The 20,331-nt window shown below is 38.9% G+C and overlaps 1 protein-coding gene across 5 annotated transcripts in view; it reads right to left on the bottom strand.

The window, feature by feature from the left end:
• Positions 1–20,331, bottom strand: part of PIK3CB (phosphatidylinositol-4,5-bisphosphate 3-kinase catalytic subunit beta) — a 214,524-nt gene that overhangs the window by 125,186 nt on the left and 69,007 nt on the right. The window contains exon 3 of one of the 5 annotated variants that reach the window (XM_066244562.1): positions 9,267–9,384. The exons of the other annotated variants lie outside the window; for them this stretch is intronic. The gene's annotated coding sequence lies outside the window, so the exon portion shown is untranslated. The remainder of the gene's footprint in view (positions 1–9,266; positions 9,385–20,331) is intronic. 5 annotated transcript variants of the gene reach the window in all.

Here is a 20,331-nt window from a genome sequence, read left to right as displayed (position 1 = left end):
CTCAAGGAACACCTGCCTGTGGGCTTGCAAGCTTAGAGACCTAAAGTAACCACATAGGATGGTCTGAAATTAAAACTTTCCTGGGGGTAAATCATGCCCTAGAGTGGCATTTTTCCCTAACAAAGGTCAGTGGTTACCTTAAGGAGCCTGTCTTTTTTGCATCTATAAATAACATATCTGATAACATACCTTTGAAATGTAATAGAAGGCCTTTGAAATGTAGGAGTAATCTTTTCCAGACCCTTCCATACTAAAACAGAGCCAACAAATCCTGATTGCCAGGTAGATAAGAGCATAGAGCATAGGACTGGGATGCAGAGGACCCAAGTTCAAAACCCCAAGGTTGCCAGATTGAGCGTGGGGTCGCGGGCTTGAGCATGGAATCATAGACATGATCCCATGGTCACTAGCTTGAGTCAAAAAGGTTGCTGACTTGAAGCCCAAGGTTGCTGGCCTGAGCAAAAGGTCACTTGCTCTGTTGTAGTCCCCCAGTCAAGGCAAATATGAGAAAGCAATCAAGGAACTAAGGTGCCGCAACAAAGAATTGATGCTTCTCATCTCTCCCCCTTTCTGTCTGTCCCTATCTGTCCCTCTCTCTATCTCTGTAAATAAAAATAAAAAAAATTGTTAACTACCCATACCTGCCTATATAAAAGAAGTACAGATATTGATCGACTTATGATCTATGCAACTTACGACCATACGACTTTTATAACCACAATCTTTAGCCAAGACTGCTCCGCGTCTGGCAGTGCAAGCATTGTCCAGCTGGGTGTACAACAGTGCGGACCAGCTTCTGGCAGCACTACCATCTCCGCGTGCACCATTTCAACTGTTATCCCAGACTAGGTACAGCAATTTGTGTTTTGTGTCTTTGATATTTTTCATCAAACCCCTCCCAAGATGTCTACCAAGAGGAAATTGCCTTTGTCTACGCCTCAGCCTGCCAAGAAGGAAAGAAAGGCCATCGATCTCAACACAAAAATGAGCGCGGGCTCATCCAACTTGAACATGGGTTCACCAGCTTGAGTGGAGGGGCGCTGGCTTGAGCATGGGATCATAGACATGACCCCATGGTCGCTGGTTTGAGCCCAAGGTCATTAGCTTGAGCAAGGGGCACTCGCTCTGCTGTAACTCCCTGGTCAAGGCACATATGAGAAAGCAATCAATGAACAAGTACGAAGGAGGAAAGAAAGTGAATGTGATCGCACATGTTTATGAAAAAACCAACTTCGGCAACCCCAACTGCTGCCTCAGATGACGACATCAACGATCTGCAGCCAAGCACCAGTGGCCAATAAAATGTTTCGTACATGTTTATATATTTTGATATGTTTCACAATTGGGAAAATGTTTCCTATGGTATTTTTTACACCTGTATTTTGTAATTTTGTATGTTTCGCAAAAAATGAACCAGTTATACTGGTAATGCAGTGTTTTACTTAAACCTGACGAATGTAAAAATAAGAAACAAAATGGTGTAGAGATGATACAAATGGCATAAAATAAACAAAGAAAATTATTATATATAATAATGAAAGAAAATTATGATAAAATATGAATTAAAGATTTTTATAACATCATTTCACAGTACTGTACATATAGCCTACTCAGCTGACGACCAAATCGTGTTAGGACCAGTCTGTCAGAACCAATCGTGGTCGTAAATCAAGCACTAGCTGTATCTAGTTTTACTTTTAATCCAATCCCAAAGATCCCCTCTCCACTGCTTTCTCCTGCCTTTCTAATCTATCACCAATGGGTTTCATTTAACCTCTTCCATCTTCCATTTGATTCTGATGGGTAAGTGGTGAAACTGCCATTTTTTGAAGCATTTTCTCAAACTGTTGAGATTTTGCTTCCCAAAAATTGTTGACAGTTTAGCTCAAATAAACTCACAAAAAATTCTTACAGGTTTGGACATTTCTTAAATTGACAATACCTAAAACTGTGTTCATTGACTGCTTCTCTTTGTACCTTGACCAGGGGACTCAAGCCAAGCCAGTGATCCCTTCCTCAAACCAGCGATACTGGGCTTAAACCAGCAACCCTGGGATCATGTTGATGATTGTGTACTAAAGACGGGAACCCATGCTCAAGCCAGCAAACTCACGGTTTTAAACCTAGGACCTCAGCATCCCAGGTTGATGCTCTATCCACTGGTCAAGCAATTTTTTTCTTTTTTTCTTTAAATGAAATCTTCACAGAGTTACCTAGCCCAGCAAGATCCTCAGTCTTGTATCACACTTTCATTTGAGTATCAATGCAAATTATCAAAGGCTGGGGACAAGCATGGAACAATTATGAAAACTTTTCAAGGAAGCTATAATAGGGCACAGGAACTTCAGCAGTGACAATCAGCTCAGCTAAACCCTCTGACTGTAATTACAGACCCATATCCTCTCAATTGTTCACTAGCAGAAAGACAGGAAAGAGTTTAAATGTTCTCAGCTTCCCTGGCAAGTGCCAGTAGAGCCACTGGATTTTACAAGTTAAATGAGAAGCAGAACAGACATGAACCCATGGTCTCTGGCTTGAGCAAGGGGTCACTCGCTCTGCTGCACCCCCCCATCAAGGCACATATGAGAAAGCATTCAATGAACAACTAAGGAGACTAATGAGCCACAAAACAAAGAATTGATGCTTCTCATCTCTCTCCAACATGTCGACTGTCCCTGTACCTTCTCTCTGTCAGAAAAAGGAAAAAAAAAAATCTCTAAAGGAATTCCACAAAGTACTAAATAATTGCTAAAACATTATAAATTTATCCTCTCAAATAGAAGGTAGCATTCTAAATATCTGCAAATATGCACTGATCTTTATACTATTTTCATACCTAATGACTAACTGATAATTTCAATTCTATAATTAAGTATTCAAAAACTTGATTATAGAAAAATTTTAATGCACAAAAAAATGCAAATATGATAGACTTGCAAACAGACTAACTGTCCAAACATGAAGCAATTATTAAATAATAATATACCTACTTGATGGCATATTAAACAGCCATTTAAAAGTGAAGTTCTGTCAAGTGTGTACCACAATACTATATAAGTGTTTATAAATGATATAAAAACAGCAAAATCTACAACAGTACAAAAGAGCCCTGGCTGGATAGTTCAGTTGGTCAGAGCATCATCTTCACGTGCAGAGGTTGTTGGTTTGATCTCAGTCAGGGTACATAGAGAAACAGATTGATGTTCCTATCTCTTTCTCTTTCTCTCTCCCTATTTCTCTAAAATCAATAAATTAAAAAAAAATACAAAGAATAATTAGAATTCTGCTTACTGTAAAAAGGAAAAAACAAAACAAAACCATGAGTACAACCTAATGCATAGAAACTAAGGCTGCAGAAAATATAGTAATATATTATAGTTAAAAAGTAACTGTAAATAAGTATTTCCTTTTTTTAATGTTTCATTAATGAGGGCATACAGCCTACATACTTTTTAAAAAGTTTTATGAGTCCACACTCATGTCAAAGTCAATAATCCCAGGTTCCAGCCAGCAGACCTGCAGTCAAGCTGGTACTCAAGCTGGTGACCATGGGTTTTGAACCTAGGACCTCAATGTCCCATGTCAACATTCTATCCATTGCGCCACCGCCAGTCAGGAAATATTTTTTCCATTTTAATTGTATTGCTGCCATTATTTCTTCCTTTAAAACAATTCTCAGAATACTCTGTGTACTAACAGAAAGTATTCAGTATTCAAATAAAAGACAAACTTTTCTATATTAACTTTTGTTATCCACTGCCCATTTTGGAGTGTGTTTTTCATTTCTAATTGGTAAGATGTCTTTCTCTATTGAAGATTTTTATGTATTAAGGAGCTAGGCCTCTCTAAAATAAAAAAGAGTCAATGATAATTCCAGAGGCCTGGGGTCTCTCGATGTTCTGAGGAGATGGTCTTCTTCCCAAATTAAATCTTGAAGATCACTCACAGCCATAAAATCTCACCAGTAGTCTATATTTTAGGAGAGATTTAGGAACACAATGAATCTCAAAATGCATGGGAAACATGAAACCAACTCAGACTTTCTACCCTACCTTTTTCTTGTTCCACTGATATCTAAAGAAATAATAAGATTTGAAACTAGCCATATAAATTAGCATTAATTAAAAGGCATTAAAGAATTTGAAATAACTACCACACTCCCATCTTTTAAATAATTTTTATTATTTATTTAATAGTTTTTACAATATAAATAGAAATTTAGATATACTATAATCTGTAGCAATGGTACTCTAATGGGGAGGGGACACATTGGTATTATTTTTCCAGACCAAATGAACTGATGAAAAAAATTTTAATCAGCAGACTCCCAAATCTAAAATATGTTAATAATCTTTCTATAAAGATTATACAAAATAAAAGTTCATACAGCACCCCACTGTTCCAAATTATACTGCTAGCCTCTTTAAAATATTCCATTTTACCCTGGCCAGGTAGCTCAGATGGTTAGAGTGTTGTCCCAGTACATTAAGATTATATGTTCGATAACCAAGGCACATAGAAGAATCAACAAAATCAGCCCTGCAGCAGTAGAGCATCGGCCGGGCATGTGGAAGTCCCGGTTTTGATTTCCCAGTCAGGGCACACAGGAGAAGCGCCCATCTGCTTCTCCACCCTCCCCCTCCCTCTTCTCTTTCTCTCTCCCTCTCCCACATCCATGCCTTGAATAGTTTGAGCATGGTAGCCCTGTGTGATGAGGATAGCTCCATGGCCTCACCTCAAGCACTAAAAGCAACAGAGCAATGCCCCTGATTGGCAGAGCATCACTCCCTAATGAGTTTGCCAGGTGAATCCTAGTGGGGGTACATGGGAGTCTGTCTCTCTGCCTCCCTGCCTCCCACTTAATAATAAAAAAAAAATCAAAATCAATAAATACATTTAAAAAATTTTTAATGCTCCATTTTAAATTATTAAAATTAAACCTGAGTTCAAATATTTATTAAGTAATGCTGATGAATTTTTCCAGAGTGTTAGTTTTCACTTCTCCTCTAATCTAAAATTTTTTTTCTTCTTTTCCAAGTGAGAGGAAGGGAGACAGACACCCACATGCACCCTGACCAGGACCCACACGGCAACCCCCGGCAACCCCCAACTGGGGCTGACAATCTGCCCATCTGGGGCCATGCTCCCAACTGAGCTATTTTTAGCATCTGAGGCAGAGGCTCCATGGAGCCATCCTCTGCACCTGGGGCTGATGCGCTTGAACCAATCGAGCCATGGTTGCAGAAGAGGAAGAGAGGAAGAGACAGACAGACAGACAGACAGACAGAAGGGGGAGGGGAAGGGATGAAGCAGATGGTCACCTCTCCTGTGTGCTCTGACCAGGAATTGCACCCAGGACATCCACACACTGGGCCAACGCTCTACAACTGAGTCAACTGGCCACGGCCAAATCTAAATGTTTGATCATGTCTACCAACAACAACAGAAAAATAATTATTCTAATTCGATATACATTTCCAAATGAGATATATTTCATCCCCACTATATTCTCTCCTTACTTTGACCCTTCTCTTGCTAAAGCCTGAATGAATAGTATTGTAGACAGAGGAACTAATTGTTAAGCCTATTTCAATCACTAGTTGACCATAACTATGTTTTAGAGCAAAAGTGGTTATTTCCCTAAATAGATAAAATTAATGGGACAAAGATTTGCTATCAATATCTAGTAAAACATAAGCAGACTTTCTCCAGCCTTTGAAGGAAATTCACCTACATGAGTCATTTTCTATTTTTAAACATTTTTATTGTTTGAAAAACACTGACTTCTGTGGTAAGCTCATTTTTGCTTTTTAATCACTTTAGTTAATACTAAAAAAGTGAAGCCAATAATTCTGGCTTATTGGATACACTTTTGCAACTATCATGCACATATATATATATTTCAGACAAAAGTTTCATTGTCTGGATGACTGTTTCTGTTTGTCACTCCAGTGGCAAGGGATCCAACAGACTAACCCTAGTGTTATTTTGAATGTCAACAACTCTTCATCCCAGAAATGGTACATGTTTATAAAAAATCACATCATGACAATCAGGAATGACTGTATAGCAAAGGGTACCCTCATGTAAGTGCTGTGAGCATGAGTCATGAGTCAAATTGTACAAGAGTGTGGTGATGCTGGTAAGTAAATAACCAACAGCCTTCACATCTAGGAACTGAACCAGTGCCAAAAAGCCATCTGGATGGCAAACAATAACACGAGAAGAATTTTAAATAGCTTACAGCTGTAGAAAAAGCACTATTCCAAACCCTGAACCTTTTAGTTATTTCTGTCTGCTGTCATTTTAAAAATAAGTTATAACATAAAAAAATTAACAGAGCATCCTAAAAAGCTGGCATTTCTCCCAAGCCATTTCAGGATTACGCCTTTGCATGTTGGTTTAAGTCCTTCTTATGCAAGTATTTTTTTGTTTTAAAGCTTTTACTTAGAGACCAATTTTCCTCCTAAGCTACCCAGCCATGAATGACAAACACTGCTGTGTATATAGCTTTTATTTCCCCTTCACTACTGACATAAACTGAGAATTTAACAACAACCAAATAAAAGTAGGGAAAATTAGAGATAGCTGTCCTTGATGCCAATTCTTTTGTCCACGCCTATTCTCTCTAGAGGACACAGTAAGTCAAGAGGATGGCTAATAGTGTCATCTCAGTGCGTAGGCCTGATCAAAAGAGGAATATCAAAAATACATATTATTAGACTTCAAGTCAATAAATATTTATTAAGTACTCACACACTTGATTAGGAAAAGACAGAATTATAAAAATAAAATATGGAGCAGTTTGCAATGCAGTCTGTACCAAAGCGATTAGGTCAGCTGAGAAAGAAAAATGAGAAGCATAACTGTTTTGTTTATTGTTGATGCTCCTTCTTAAACTGCTGGGGAGAATAAAACAGAGAAAGATAATGAAGGCTTACATGCCCAGTTGTATTGTTTTCAACCTCAACCCCCACAGAGCCTCAACCACAGGAGATGAGGATGAAATATTGGGAAAGAGAAATACAAAGTGACTGCTTAAACTTCATGAACAGGTTTGGAAGGTAGTGTCTGGGAATCAGGAAACCTGACCTGAAAAGTTGAGGCAGCACAGAATCACTGCCATGAAACCCCTCACTGTCTAACTGCCCCAGCCTATAACCTGTGCAGAATACAGTAAGTGCTGGGAGTAACATAGTTTGGAGCAGCAATTCTCAATATTTTTTACTCATGGTACATATAAAATTACTACTAAAATTCTGTGGCACTCCAAAAAATATAATTTGCTGATCTGCCAAAATAGGTATAATTTTGACCAACTTACAAAAAAATAATAATAGTAATTACCAACGCTTTTTGCTCCAAAGTGATTTTAAAAAATTAGGTGCCTAGCCTAATCAGGCGGTGAGGCAGTGGATACAGCGTAAGACAGGGACGCGGAGGACCCATTTCAAAATACCAAGGTCGCCAGCTTGAGCTCAGGCTCATTGGTTTGAGCAAGGCTCACCAACTTGAGCCCACTGTTGCTGGCTTGAGCAAGGGGTCACTTGGTCTACTGTTGTCACCTGGTCAAGGCACATATGAAAAAGCAATCAATCAACAACTAAGGTGCCACAAGAAAGAATTGATGCTTCTCATCTCTCTCCCTTCCTGTCTGTCTGTCCCTCTCTCTGTCTGTTACCACCCTCCCCCAAAAATTAACTGCCTACCAATGGTCAGCAAACTCATTAGTCAACAGAGCCAAATATCAACAGCACAACGATTGAAATTTCTTTTTAGAGCCAAACTTTTTAAACTTAAAACTATATAGGTAGGTACATTCCTTATCGAGGTAGCGCCTGCGTGTGGTATTTTGTGGAAGAGCCACACTCAAGGGGCCAAAAAGCCGCATGTTGCTCACGAGCCACAGTTTGCCAACCAGGGGTAGCCTGGCCAGGCAGTGGTGCAGTGGATAGAGCACAGGACTGGGACACAGAGGACCCAGGTTTGAAACCCCAAGGTCACCAGTTTGAGCATGGGCTCATCTGGCTTGAGCATGGGGTCACTGGCTTGAGCATGAGATCATAGGCATGACTCCCATGTTCACTGGCTTGAAGACCAAGGTCACTGGCTTGAGCCCAAGGTCGTTGGCTTGAGCAAGGGGTCACTCTGCTCTGCCGTAGGCCCCCAGTCAAGGCACATATGAAAAAGCAATCAATTAACAACAAAGGAGCCACAACAAAGAATTAATGCTTCTCATATCTCTTCCTTCCTGCCTGTCTGTCCCTATCTATCCCTCTGTCTCTGTCACAAAAAAATAATAGATAAATAAACAAACAAATAAATAAATAAAATTTAAACAAATTAAAAATTAGGTTCCTATACTTGTATAGGCTGATATCAAGCCAATCAAACACAACCTTATTATGTCACATGATTAATAAGATGCAACTTTATTATATGACCTATATACATTTATGGTTCAGGATAGGGCATTCACATTAGACAGCTATTGTGTTGGCTATTGTCATTTTTTAATTTGACAACCTAAGGGAAAGAGGTCAGTGGTCCTGACTAAATAGGCAGTGAATGTTTTAAAATTTTTTACGTCACACCAGTTAAAAATCGCTAGTATAATAATGAATTTTACTATGTTACATTATCAAAACACAGTTTACTATGTTACATTATCAAAAGATCCAAAATCTTTATTTATTCTTCAAACTCAGCTTCTGGATAATGTCCTTTATTTAATTTATAACATTACCCTGCAATTAATGTAACATATCACACTGTTTAAAAAACCTCAAATATATTACTTTAAAGCAGTATAATCATTTTCTTGTAATGAAAACTTTTAATATCCGCCCTCTTAACTTTCAAATATACAGTATAGTATTATTAGCCATACTAACCATACTATAAACTACATCACTGCTTTTTTTTAAATTTTTTTAAACTTTATTTATTTATTCATTTTAGAGAGGAGAGAAAGAGAGAGAGAGAGAGAGAAGGCAGGAGCAGAAAGCATCAACTCTCATATGTGCCTTGACCAGGCAAGCCCAGGGTTTTTGAACCAGTGACCTCAGCGTTCCAGGTCGAAGCTTTATCCACTGCGTCACCACAGGTCAGGCTGCTACTTTTTTTATAATTGAAATTTGTACCTTTTAACCCCCTACCTCTGGAAACAACCAACTGTTCTATCTTTTGGGTTCAACTTTTTTCTTTTTTAAATTGATTTTAGAGAGAGGAAAGAGAGAGAAACACAGATTTGTTGCTGTACCCACCTATACACTCACAGGTTAATTCTCACACTTGACCCAACCAGGATCAAACTTGAGGCTCTGGCTAGGCAGCCCAGTGGTGGAGCATTGGTCCGGAGTGTGAATGTCCCAGATTCAATTCCTGTTCAGGACACAGAGAAGAAACAACCATCTGCTTCTCCACTCCTTTCTTTCTCTCTCTCTCTCTCTCTCTCTCTCTCTCTCCCCCCACTTCCACAGCCATGACTTGGTTGGAACAAGTTGGCTCTGAGCTCTGAGGATGGCTCTGTAGCTTCCGCTTCAGGCACTAAGAAAAGCTCTATTGGAGCAACAAAGCAATGGCCTCAGATAGACAGACCATTGGCCCTAGTGAGCTTGCCAGGTGGATCCCGGTCAGGGCACATGCAGGAATCTGTCTCTGCCTCCCCTCCTCTCACTGAATTAAATAAAAAACAAACAAAAAAACCCCATAACCCTGGCAAATGGGGATGACGCTCCAACCAACTAAGGCACCCAGTCTGGGCTCAAATTTTGTTTTCTTGTATGTTTCTTTTCGTTTTTATTAGTTCTATATACAGGGGTGAGCTAAATGTAGATTTACAGTTGTGAGTGTGCACAACAGTTTGTTCTGGTATTATTAATTATTGTATTTATTTGTATTATAACTGCAAACCTACTTTTGCTCACCCGTTTAAGTGAGATTATACAGTATTTGCTTTCTGTCTGACTTATTACACTTAGCATAATGCCCTGAATGTACATCCACGTTGTCACAAATGGCAAAATATCCTTCTTTTTATGGTTGAATAATATCCACTGTATATATGTACCACATTTTCTTTATCCATTCATCCACTGATAGATAAAAGTTTTTAACATGTCTTGGTTATTACAAATAATGATTCAATGAACATGAGTGTGCAGATACCTTCACAAATTAAGTGTTTTTGTTTCTTTGGACAAACACCCAGAAGTAGCATTGCAAAATCATATGGTAATTTTAGTTTTGTTATTTTAAGAAACCTACATAATGTTTTCCATAGTGGCTGAACTAATAATTTACATTCCCACCAACAGTACACAAGAGATTCCTTTTCTGTACATCAGTGGTAGTCAACCTGGTCCCCTGCTTTCATGATGGGCAGTAGCGGAGCAACCAAAGTATAAATAAAAAGATAGATTTAACTATAGTAAGTTGTTTTATAAAGATTTATTCTGCCAAACTTAGCAAAATCTAACATAAAGTACTTGGAAGTAATTATTATTATATGCTTTAACTTGCTGTAACTCTGCTTCATAAATTTTATAAAGTAAAGTTACTTCCCTACTTTATAAATCACCATTACTGTGGAACCAGTGGGCGGTTAGAAAATTTTACTACTAACAGAGATATAAAAGTGGGCGGTAAATATAAAAAGGTTGACTATCCCTGCTGTACATCCTCACCAACACTTGTTATTTCTTTCCTTTTGATAACAGCCATTCTAAAGGGATAAGGTGATTATCTCATCATGGTTTTAATCTGCATTTCCTTAACAACTAATGATGTTGGGAACCTTTTCATGTCCCTGTTGGTCACCTGTATGTCTTCTTTGGGAAAACATCTATTCAGATCTTCTGCCTATTTTATAGTTTCTGTTTTTGTTGTAATTGAGTTGTATGTGTTCTTCATATATTTTGGATATTAACCCTTCATCAGACATACAATTTACAAATACTTTCTCCTGTTTAGAATGTTGCCTTTTCATTTTGTTGATGGTTAGTTAACTAGTTGGTTACTAGTTCACTAGATGGTTACTGTCCAGAAGCTTAGTAGTTTGATATAGCCCCCTGTTTATTTTTACTGCCTTTGCTTTTGAAGTCAGATCCAAAAAAATCACTGCTGAGACTGATGTCAAGAGGCTTACCCCTATGTTTTCTTCTAGGAGTTCTATTCTTTCATTCAAGTCTTTAATCCTATTTGAGTTAGTTTTTGTATGTGATGTAAGATAGTGGTCCAGTTTCATTCTTCTTGCACATGCCTTTCATTTTTCCCAACATCATTTATTAAAAGACTGTCCTTTCACCAGTGTATATTCCTGACTCCTCTGTCATAAATTAATTGAATATATATGCTTGGATTTATTTCTGGGCTCTCTATTCTGTTTCACTGATCCATGTATCTGGATTAATCTAATACCATACTGTTTTGGTTACTACAACTTTGTAATATCATTTGAAATCAGGAACTGTAATGCCGTCAGCTTTGTCCTTCTTTCTCAAAATTGCTTTAGCTCTTTGGGGTCTTTTGTGTTTCCACAAAATTTTTAGAATTGTTTGTTCTATTTCTGTGAAAAATGTCAGTGGATCTTGATAGTGAATCAAATCACATCTACAGACTGCATAGAATTTGTAGGTTGCTTTGGGAAGAAAGAACAGCCTAATAATGTTAATTCTTCCAATCAATGCACACAAAATATCTTTCTATTTGCTTGAGTCTTCTTTTTTTCCTTAAATGTCTTACAGTTTTTAATATATAGTTCTTTCACTTCCTTGGTTAAATTTACTATTAGGTATTTTATTCTTTTTAATGCAATTATGAATGAAATTGATTTCTTTAGTTTCTCTTTCTGATAATGCATTAGTAATATCTTTTTATTAATTAATATTCAGTGAGAGGAGGAGAGGCAAAAATAGACTCCCATATGCGCCCGGACCAGAATCCACTCAGCAACCCTGTCCATTTGGGGCATTGTTCTGTTGCTCAGCAACTGAGCTCTCCGTGGCACCTGAGGCAGAGGCCCGGAAGCCAACCTCAGAGCCTGGGGCCAACTCACTTCAATTGAGCTATTGCTGCAGGAGTGGGGGAGAGAAAGAGAGAAGTGAGAGAGGGAGAGGTGGAGAAGGAGATGTCTGCCCTTCTCTTGTGTGCCCTGTTCAGGAATCGAACCTGGGAGATCCACACACCGGGCTGATGCTCTAACACTGAGCCAAAGGCCAGGGTCTTCATTAGTAGTGTATAAAAATGAAACATGTTTTTGTATATTGATTTTTGTATATTCTAACTTTACTGAATTCATTTATTCTAATACTTTTATGGTGAAGGCTTTAGGGTTTTCTATATATTTTATCATGTCATCTGCAAATAGTGGCAATTTTACTTCTTCCTTTCTAATAATGGATGCTTTTTATTCCTTATTCTTGCCTAATTGCTTGTCTGGGACTACCAATACTATGCTGAAGTAAAGAGGCAAGAGGAGACATCCTTGTCTTGTTCCTGATCTTAAAGGTAAAGCTTTCAAATTTTCACCATTGAATATGATGTTAGCTGGGAGCTTGTCATCTATAGCCTTTATTACACTGTCGTATATTCCTTCTATTGCCACTTAATTGAAAGTTTTTATCCAGTGTGGATGCTCTTTCTTAAACCATAAACACATAGGTCAAATAACAGAGTTGCATCTTACCGGACATGTCACATATCTGGTTGTGTCTGATTTGGTTAATTCTTGGTACCAGAAATCCTTATATACAAAAATAGAAACGTGATTTAAAAAAAATAATAACTTTAGCCTGACCTGTGCTGGTACAGTGGATAAAGTGTCAGCCTGGAATGCTGAGGTCGCCAGTTTAAATCCCTAGACTTGCCTGGCCAAGGCACATACAGAAAGCAACTACTATCAGTAGATGCTTCCTGCTTTTCCTCCCTCTTTCTCACTCTCCCTCTCTTTCTCTCTTCCCTGTCTCCAAAAATCAATACATAAAAAATTTTAAAAATCACTTCAGAGCAAAAAGAGCAGGTAATTACTATTTGTACTATTTTTTAAAATCAATCAACATTACAGCTTTTTAATTTTTTTTGCCAGATCAGCAAATTACATTTTTTTGATATGCTGCAGAATTTCAGTAATTAGTTTATATGTGCCATGAGACTGAAAAGGCTAAAAATCACAGCTGTAGGTAGCTGCAAAGCCATGACTAAAACCTACACCTCCTCCTCAACCACTTTCAGTCCACTGCTCAGTCTACTCCACCACTGCGTTTTCCTTATCACCCTCCTCAACCCAAACAGAAAACAGAATCTTAAAGAGAGGAAACAACATTAATGAGTACCACTACTGACACGAGCAGATCAATCTCTCCTATCTAAACTCAACAGCTTTCATCCTCGTTTATCACTTTCCACACTGCATTCTTTAATCCCTTGGTAGAAATAAAGGTATTGACTGCTCTCTTTCTGCTCCTGACTAGTCATCTGATTAAATTCCTGTATTTTTTCAGAAATAAGTATAGAGGCACAAAGTGTGTGAATAAAGCCAACAGTTAAATTCCAAAAAAAGGGAAATTTTCGTGCAAATTTGAAGAGAAGAAATTAGCTAGGCAAAGGGAAAAAGAATATATGCCAAGACCTAAGAAACCTTAAGAATTTTAGGAATTCAAAGACAAGAAACAAAAAGAGGCAGAAAACAGGCTGGCTAGATCCAGACTCTGGTACACCACAGAGCAGTGATGGGCAGTGATGAAATTGGTGTGTTAAAATTCGCCAAAAAACCAAGCATAAATCGGGTGGTGTGTCGCTTCGAGAAAAAAGAACCCCATAATTTCGCGATATTTATAGTTTAAATAACAAAAATGTATAATTGTAATATATAACTGTATTTAATAAACCAAAACCTAAGTATTTAACTTACCAGCTTAGTGACTTCTTTGTTCATTTGTCAGTTGGTTTCTTTTGTTGGTCTTGTTATTATTTAACTCGTGTGGGGTGCAGTGAACTAAGATAAGTGAGGGGGAGGGGAATTCTTTAACCTGCCTATTAGTGACCTTTTTGTTGCTGAATTTCATTGGCTAAATCTTCAATTGAAGGTTGGTATTTTGTATACTTCAAGCCCAAACAAGCGCTACTAACTTCAACTGTCAATCTGTGTCTTTTGTTGGTTTTGATATTATTTAACGCTGAGAATAAGGTCTCACAAAAGTACGTAGAGGGAAAAATTGTGAGTAAAGCCATTGCTATATTTTTCAGGGTGCTAAAAGTGTTTGGTAATCAGTTCCAAGCACTCCAAATTTCCTGTTCGTAGTGGCACTCCTCTTGATTCTCCAAGCGGCACCTTTCCAGATTCTCAAGCTTTGATCTCAAGTCGACAAACACCTGAGCCCAGATGCTGTCTTGAAATTCTGCAAGTTGCCTCTTATGTAAATTACTAGAAAGCCCGGCGGTCATATGAAATAACCGCTGTTCTAGATATTATAAATTGTAATTAAAATGATTTGTGCAAAGGTGTCTGCTAATTCAAACTGAATTACCCAGGGCAGGCGGCGAGGACGCCCCTTTGCTTAGTGCCCCACAGGGTTTCCCCCTTCTACTTGCTTAATTGCTTAAAGTAGAGTGCAATGAAGGAAACCACTGGCGATACATTTCTTAATAGCCACCGCTAGCTCAATAAATAAAGGTGATTTAAATTGACAACATATAGCTATAAAATTCCATTTCTGAAATTTGCAATCTATTTTTTCCAGGATTATTTAAGCCAAGTTTAGGCTTCCAGCCTTGCTCTCCTCGTGGAAAAAGTAAAGGATACGTCATTGGGTCAAGATTTGGATCCCATGTGCTGATTCGCTTTAATTCAGTTTGTCCAGGTTGAGCCTTTGGGTAAATTATTAAATCTCGCTCATGTGGTGGCTCTCCATCAGTGTTTTCAAATATGACAGCCACTTCGTTGGCTTGCTGGACATTATACCGCCTTTGATCTAAGTTACGATCATAGACAATGGCCATGGCAATGCTGATTGCTGGCTCATTGCTTGCTATAGCATTAGAGGCCAACTTTTTTTCAACTTCGTGCATCATTTTATATGCAGTAGCAAATGGGTTAATGTCTTGAAATAATTCCCCCATTTCATTAAGTAAGGTCTCAGGAACTCTTTTATTCCATTCTAAACGTGCCGAACTGGCTTCTGAGGGATCAAGTATATATAATTGAGCAAACCTTCTTTTCCTGTCAAAAGGATGCAAAGTTCCAGTTTGATGGTAAACTTGACCATGAAGTCAAAAGCAATAAAGTCCTGGTCCAGGCAAATCAATTGGTTTGTTTCCCATGGACGCAAAAGCAAACGAACTATTAATAGATCGAATGATCCATGTACTGTTTGCTATTTGGATGCTGATTAGTCAATAATTTATTCAAGAGTGGTGGATAATTCTCAATTAGTGGAACTTGCAACACTACTTGCAACATTGAGAAAATCCTTTCTTGCCACGGTCAAATCAATTAGTTTCTAACTTGAAGTTTAAGGACTGACAAGTGTTCACATTTAATATTCATGTCACCAGAGGAATGCTCAAAAATTAAAGTTTCTCCGTTTGAAACTGTTTTAATCCTTTTTGCGTTTCGGTCAGCATTACTCTGTCGTTTTTTTTTGCATTTCTCTCCTGCCTTTGTTCAAGGGACTCATTTTGTCGAGACAGGCTTTTTTGTCTTGCATCTGAGGCAAGCCTTGTTTCTCTATGCTCATCAGTCTCATTTTGCCGAGAAAGATGCATTTGCTCTGCAACTGAAGCAAGCCTTTCTCTGCTCAGTGGCTTCTTTTTGTCGAGAAAGCCGTTTTTGTGCAGCTTTAGCTCCTTTTCTCTCCTCTTCAGTGCTGTATTTTCTAGGAGGCATTCTTAAAAGAAATTACGTTAAGACGTAGTTTTTATGTAAAACATGATTGCCAATGCAAACAAAAATGTTCACCTTCCCCCTGACCCGCTCAATTTGAGTTCAGCCGTGGCAACTTTACCCCATTGGCTAGTACAGTTACACAAGCAACCAATAAGCTATCGGCGACAAACAGACACTTAAGCCGCATATAATAAAGAAGATGGCTGCAGCTATTTCTAATGGCGAGAAATGGCACCCATAGCACAGGCCCTCACCTCTCCCAGCCTCTCCCTCACTTATCTCAGTAATGATGGTCAATTAGAAATCCACAACACCCCGGAACAGTAGATTGGATGATGGCGATCACAAGGCCCCCAGAGATGCAAACCCCCCCCCCCCGGCATTCTGCTGCTCCCTGTTCTGCTGGCCGGAAGTGAGGTCAAAGATCCCCTAATGGCCTAACTGGAAGTCCCAGAACTAGATGCTCTGTGCCGGAGTTCTGTTCTTTTGGCCTACAGACCTCCGGCACAGAGTATCTACACTACAGCAAATGTTTTATCCTCGGCCACTGCACCTGGCTGTGCAAGAGCTGAGGATGAAACATCCTTCTCTGCATGAAACATACTTCTCTGGTATGTGGCCGCATGTGGCTGTGTGTCATCGAAAATGGCTACGCGTGTCAGTGCTGACACGCGTGTCATAGGTTCGCCATCAGGGCCATAGTCATGCTCTTAATGCAAAAACCAAGAGGAAATTTAATGAAGAATGTTAAACAGATAAATAAAAACTGATCAAATAATTTTTATAAATTATAGTGAGAAAATGAATATGTAAACAACACAAAACCCAGCCCCAGCCAGGTAGCTCAGTAGGTTAGAACATTGTCCCAATACGCCAAGGTTGCCGGCTCATTCCCTGGTCAGGGCACATACAAGAATCAACCAATGAATGCATAAATAAATGAAACAACAAACTGATGTTTCTCTCTCTCTCTTTCTCTATCTAAAAACAATAATTTTTTTTTAAAAAAAGAGGATACAAACCCAACTGAAACAGGGCAAAATAATAAACAGAAATTTTATAGGAACCAAAAAGGCCCATAAACATATGAAGACAAAATGTTCAACTTCATTAGTCACCAAAAATGTAAATTAAAACTATAATACTATGTTTCATAGATTGCAGCTGGTAGAAGAATAAACCAATTCAATCTATTCCAAAAATTTTGTCATCAAAAATTACGCCTGACCAGGTGGTAGCACAGTAGATAGAGCATGAACCAGGGACACTGAGGACCCAGGTAAAAACCCCAAGGTCACTGGCTTGAGCACAGCCTCCCTAGATTGAGCATGGGGTTTCTGACTTGAGATTAGGATCATTTACTTGATCCCATGGTCACTGGTTTGAACTCCAAGGTCACTGGCTTGAGCAAGGGGTCACTGGCTCAGCTAGAGCCCCCAGTCAAGGCACGTATGAGAAAGCAATCAGTGAACTCAAGTGTCACAACCACAACTTGATGCTTCTCATCTCTCTCTCTTCCTATCTCATTAAAACAAAACAAAAAAATTACATTAGTAGGTTTATATACTAGTAAAATCCTTATCCAAGAATGTCACACATATATAAATATTCAATGTAGAATTCTCCTTTTCTTTTTTTTTAGTGACAGGAGGGAAGATAAACAGACTCTGGCATGCATTCCAACCAGGATCCACTCAGCAACCCCATCTGGGGCTGATGCTCAAATTACTGAGCTATCCTCAAAGTCTAAGGCCAATGCTAAGACCTACTGAGCTATCTTCAATGCCTGGTGCCAACGCCCAAACCAATCAAGCCACTGGCTGTGAGAGGGAAAGAGAGAGAGAAGGGGGAGATGGAGGGGAATAGAAGCAGATGGTCGCTTCTCATGTGTGCCCTGACCGGGATGGAACCTGGGAAGTCCACATGCTGGGCCAACACTCTATTCACTGGGTAAACCAGCCAGCACCTCAACTTTTCTTCGTATCAAAAACTAGATATAACCTAAATGTATATTAATCAATTGATCAATAAACTGCTGAATATTTTACAATATGGAAAATTAATTTTAAAAACAGCTACAGTCTGACCAGGCAGTGGCGCAGTGGATAGAGCGTTGGACTGGGATGCAGAGGACCCAGGTACGAGACCCCAAGGTCACCAGCTTGAGCATGGCTCATTTGGTTTGAGCAAAAGCCCACCAGCTTGAACCCAAGATTGCTGGCTCCAGCAAGAGGTTACTTGGTCTGCTGAAGGCCCGCGGTCAAGGCACATATGAGAAAGCAATCAATGAACAACTAAGGTACTGCAACACGCAACAAAAAACTAATGATTGATGCTTCTCATCTCTCTCCATTCCTGTCTGTCTGTCCCTGTCTATCCCTCTATCTGTAAAAAATAAATAAAATTAAAAACAAAACAAAAAAAACAGCTTCATACATCACCATAAATGAATCTTACAATGTTAAGAGAAACAAGCAAAACTATATACAACATTATTCCGAATACTCAAGCATAAATACAAAGTTAAACATTATTCAGAGATATAAATGTAGGTGGTAAAATTATAAATAATTCAGCAAAATGTATCTTCAGGAGGAGAGGAAAATATGATAGAGGAAGGCACATATGATTGGCTTGGCTGTTACGCATAGAGGTTTTATTTTATTTTTTATTGTTCTTCAAGTTATAAATTTAAGTTTTCATGTGCTCATTTGCATATATGCTAAATTTCACAACTTTTTAAAATGGATTAATAGCAATAATGTATGTAAATAATGTATGTAAAGACCCTAGGCAATACCTGGCGGGGAGAATCCATTTGATGGGAAATCCATTCCCATTTTGCTCTGCCTATGACCTCAGTGTTGGTGAGAATCAAACCTAAGCTACAGATTTTTCCTGTCTCCTGCCAGCACTGTTCTCACTTAAGAATCCTGACCATCCTCATTGTCCTACTGTTTCTCCTTATAACCTCTGCATGTACTTCTAGATTCTAGAAGGGAAGTGACATTAACACCTAGAACAAAAAGTTGTGATCCTGTTAAACTCTATTCCTGCCACTGTGCTAATAATATTCCTAAATGACAGAGACAGGCTCTTTCATCTTCAGTGTGCCACAGTGCCTGATACAAGTTCCCACTATTTCCTGAACAAAGAATAAACAAATACATGCACTATAGAGCTATATAACCACTGGAAAATAAAGATTAAAGTTTGAAAATCAAGCTGGTGCTTACTTATGTTCTCCAGGTCCCTCTCACAGTTTTAAAGAAGCCTCTCTTGACTGTTCAGGAAGAACAGGGAAACACCTCCAAAACTGCTGTAAAATTTCTGCCCACAAAAATAATGGATCTGTGCTCATGGACATATCTTCCTAATACTTTGAATAAAAATCTAGATCTTTTGCCCTGGCCGGTTGGCTCAGCAGTAGAGCGTCGGCCTGGCGTGCGGGGGACCCGGGTTCGATTCCCAGCCAGGGTGCATAGGAGAAGCGCACATTTGCTTCTCCACCCCCACCCCCTCCTTCCTCTCTGTCTCTATCTTCCCCTCCCGCAGCCAAGGCTCCATTGGAGCCAAGATGGCCCGGGCGCTGGGGATGGCTCCTTGGCCTCTGCCCCAGGCGCTAGAGTGGCTCTGGTCGCGGCAGAGCGACCCCCCGGAGGGGCAGAGCATCGCCCCCTGGTGGGCAGAGCATCGCCCCTGGTGGGTGTGCAGGGTGGATCCCGGTCGGGCGCATGCGGGAGTCTGTCTGACTGTCTCTCCCCGTTTCCAGCTTCAGAAAAAAAAATACCAAAAAAAAATCTAGATCTTTTCTCAAATGTATATAACATAAATGTTATCCAATTTAAATTTTAAATACAAATTTCATAAACTTACACATAAAATATACTGAGTATTATACATAAAACTAGGTAATCCTCTACATAAACAAAACAATGATATTTAATAACATGTGACTGTTTAGCATGCTCTTATATTAGAAAGCTGTATTGAGATCAACAAGGCAGTCATTTAAATTGCCCTTTAAATACTACTTCCTCTGTCATGTGGCAGTCAAAAGGCTAAATGAGATGCTTGCAGCAAAGAAAACAATTTTGAAAGGTCATACTACACAGATAGCCAGAAGTTCTTTCACAATATCTTTACTGTGTATGACAGGCTATATGACAAGCTGACCACAGTTATTTTCTAAGCAAAAAGCATGTTAACAAAGGACCAGAAACAGTAGGCACGCAACAATATAATCTTTATGAATATTTTTTTCTAACTGCATAAACATCTAATGCAATTAAAGAAAAAGAACCCTGGGGCAAAGAAAGAACTGGAGGAGGAAGAACTGGTGAAAACTAGAAAGCAAGTATAAACCATTCCATTTATCCATAGTGTCCTATAATAGTGGTCCCCAATCTTTTTTGGGCCACGAACCGGTTTAATGTCAGAAAATA

This window comes from Saccopteryx bilineata, chromosome 10 (genome assembly GCF_036850765.1).
Source record: "Saccopteryx bilineata isolate mSacBil1 chromosome 10, mSacBil1_pri_phased_curated, whole genome shotgun sequence".
NCBI classification, from domain to species: domain Eukaryota; kingdom Metazoa; phylum Chordata; class Mammalia; order Chiroptera; family Emballonuridae; genus Saccopteryx; species Saccopteryx bilineata.
The sequence above is the reverse complement of the archived record's forward strand: the minus strand, read 5'-3'. Positions and strand labels throughout refer to the sequence as shown.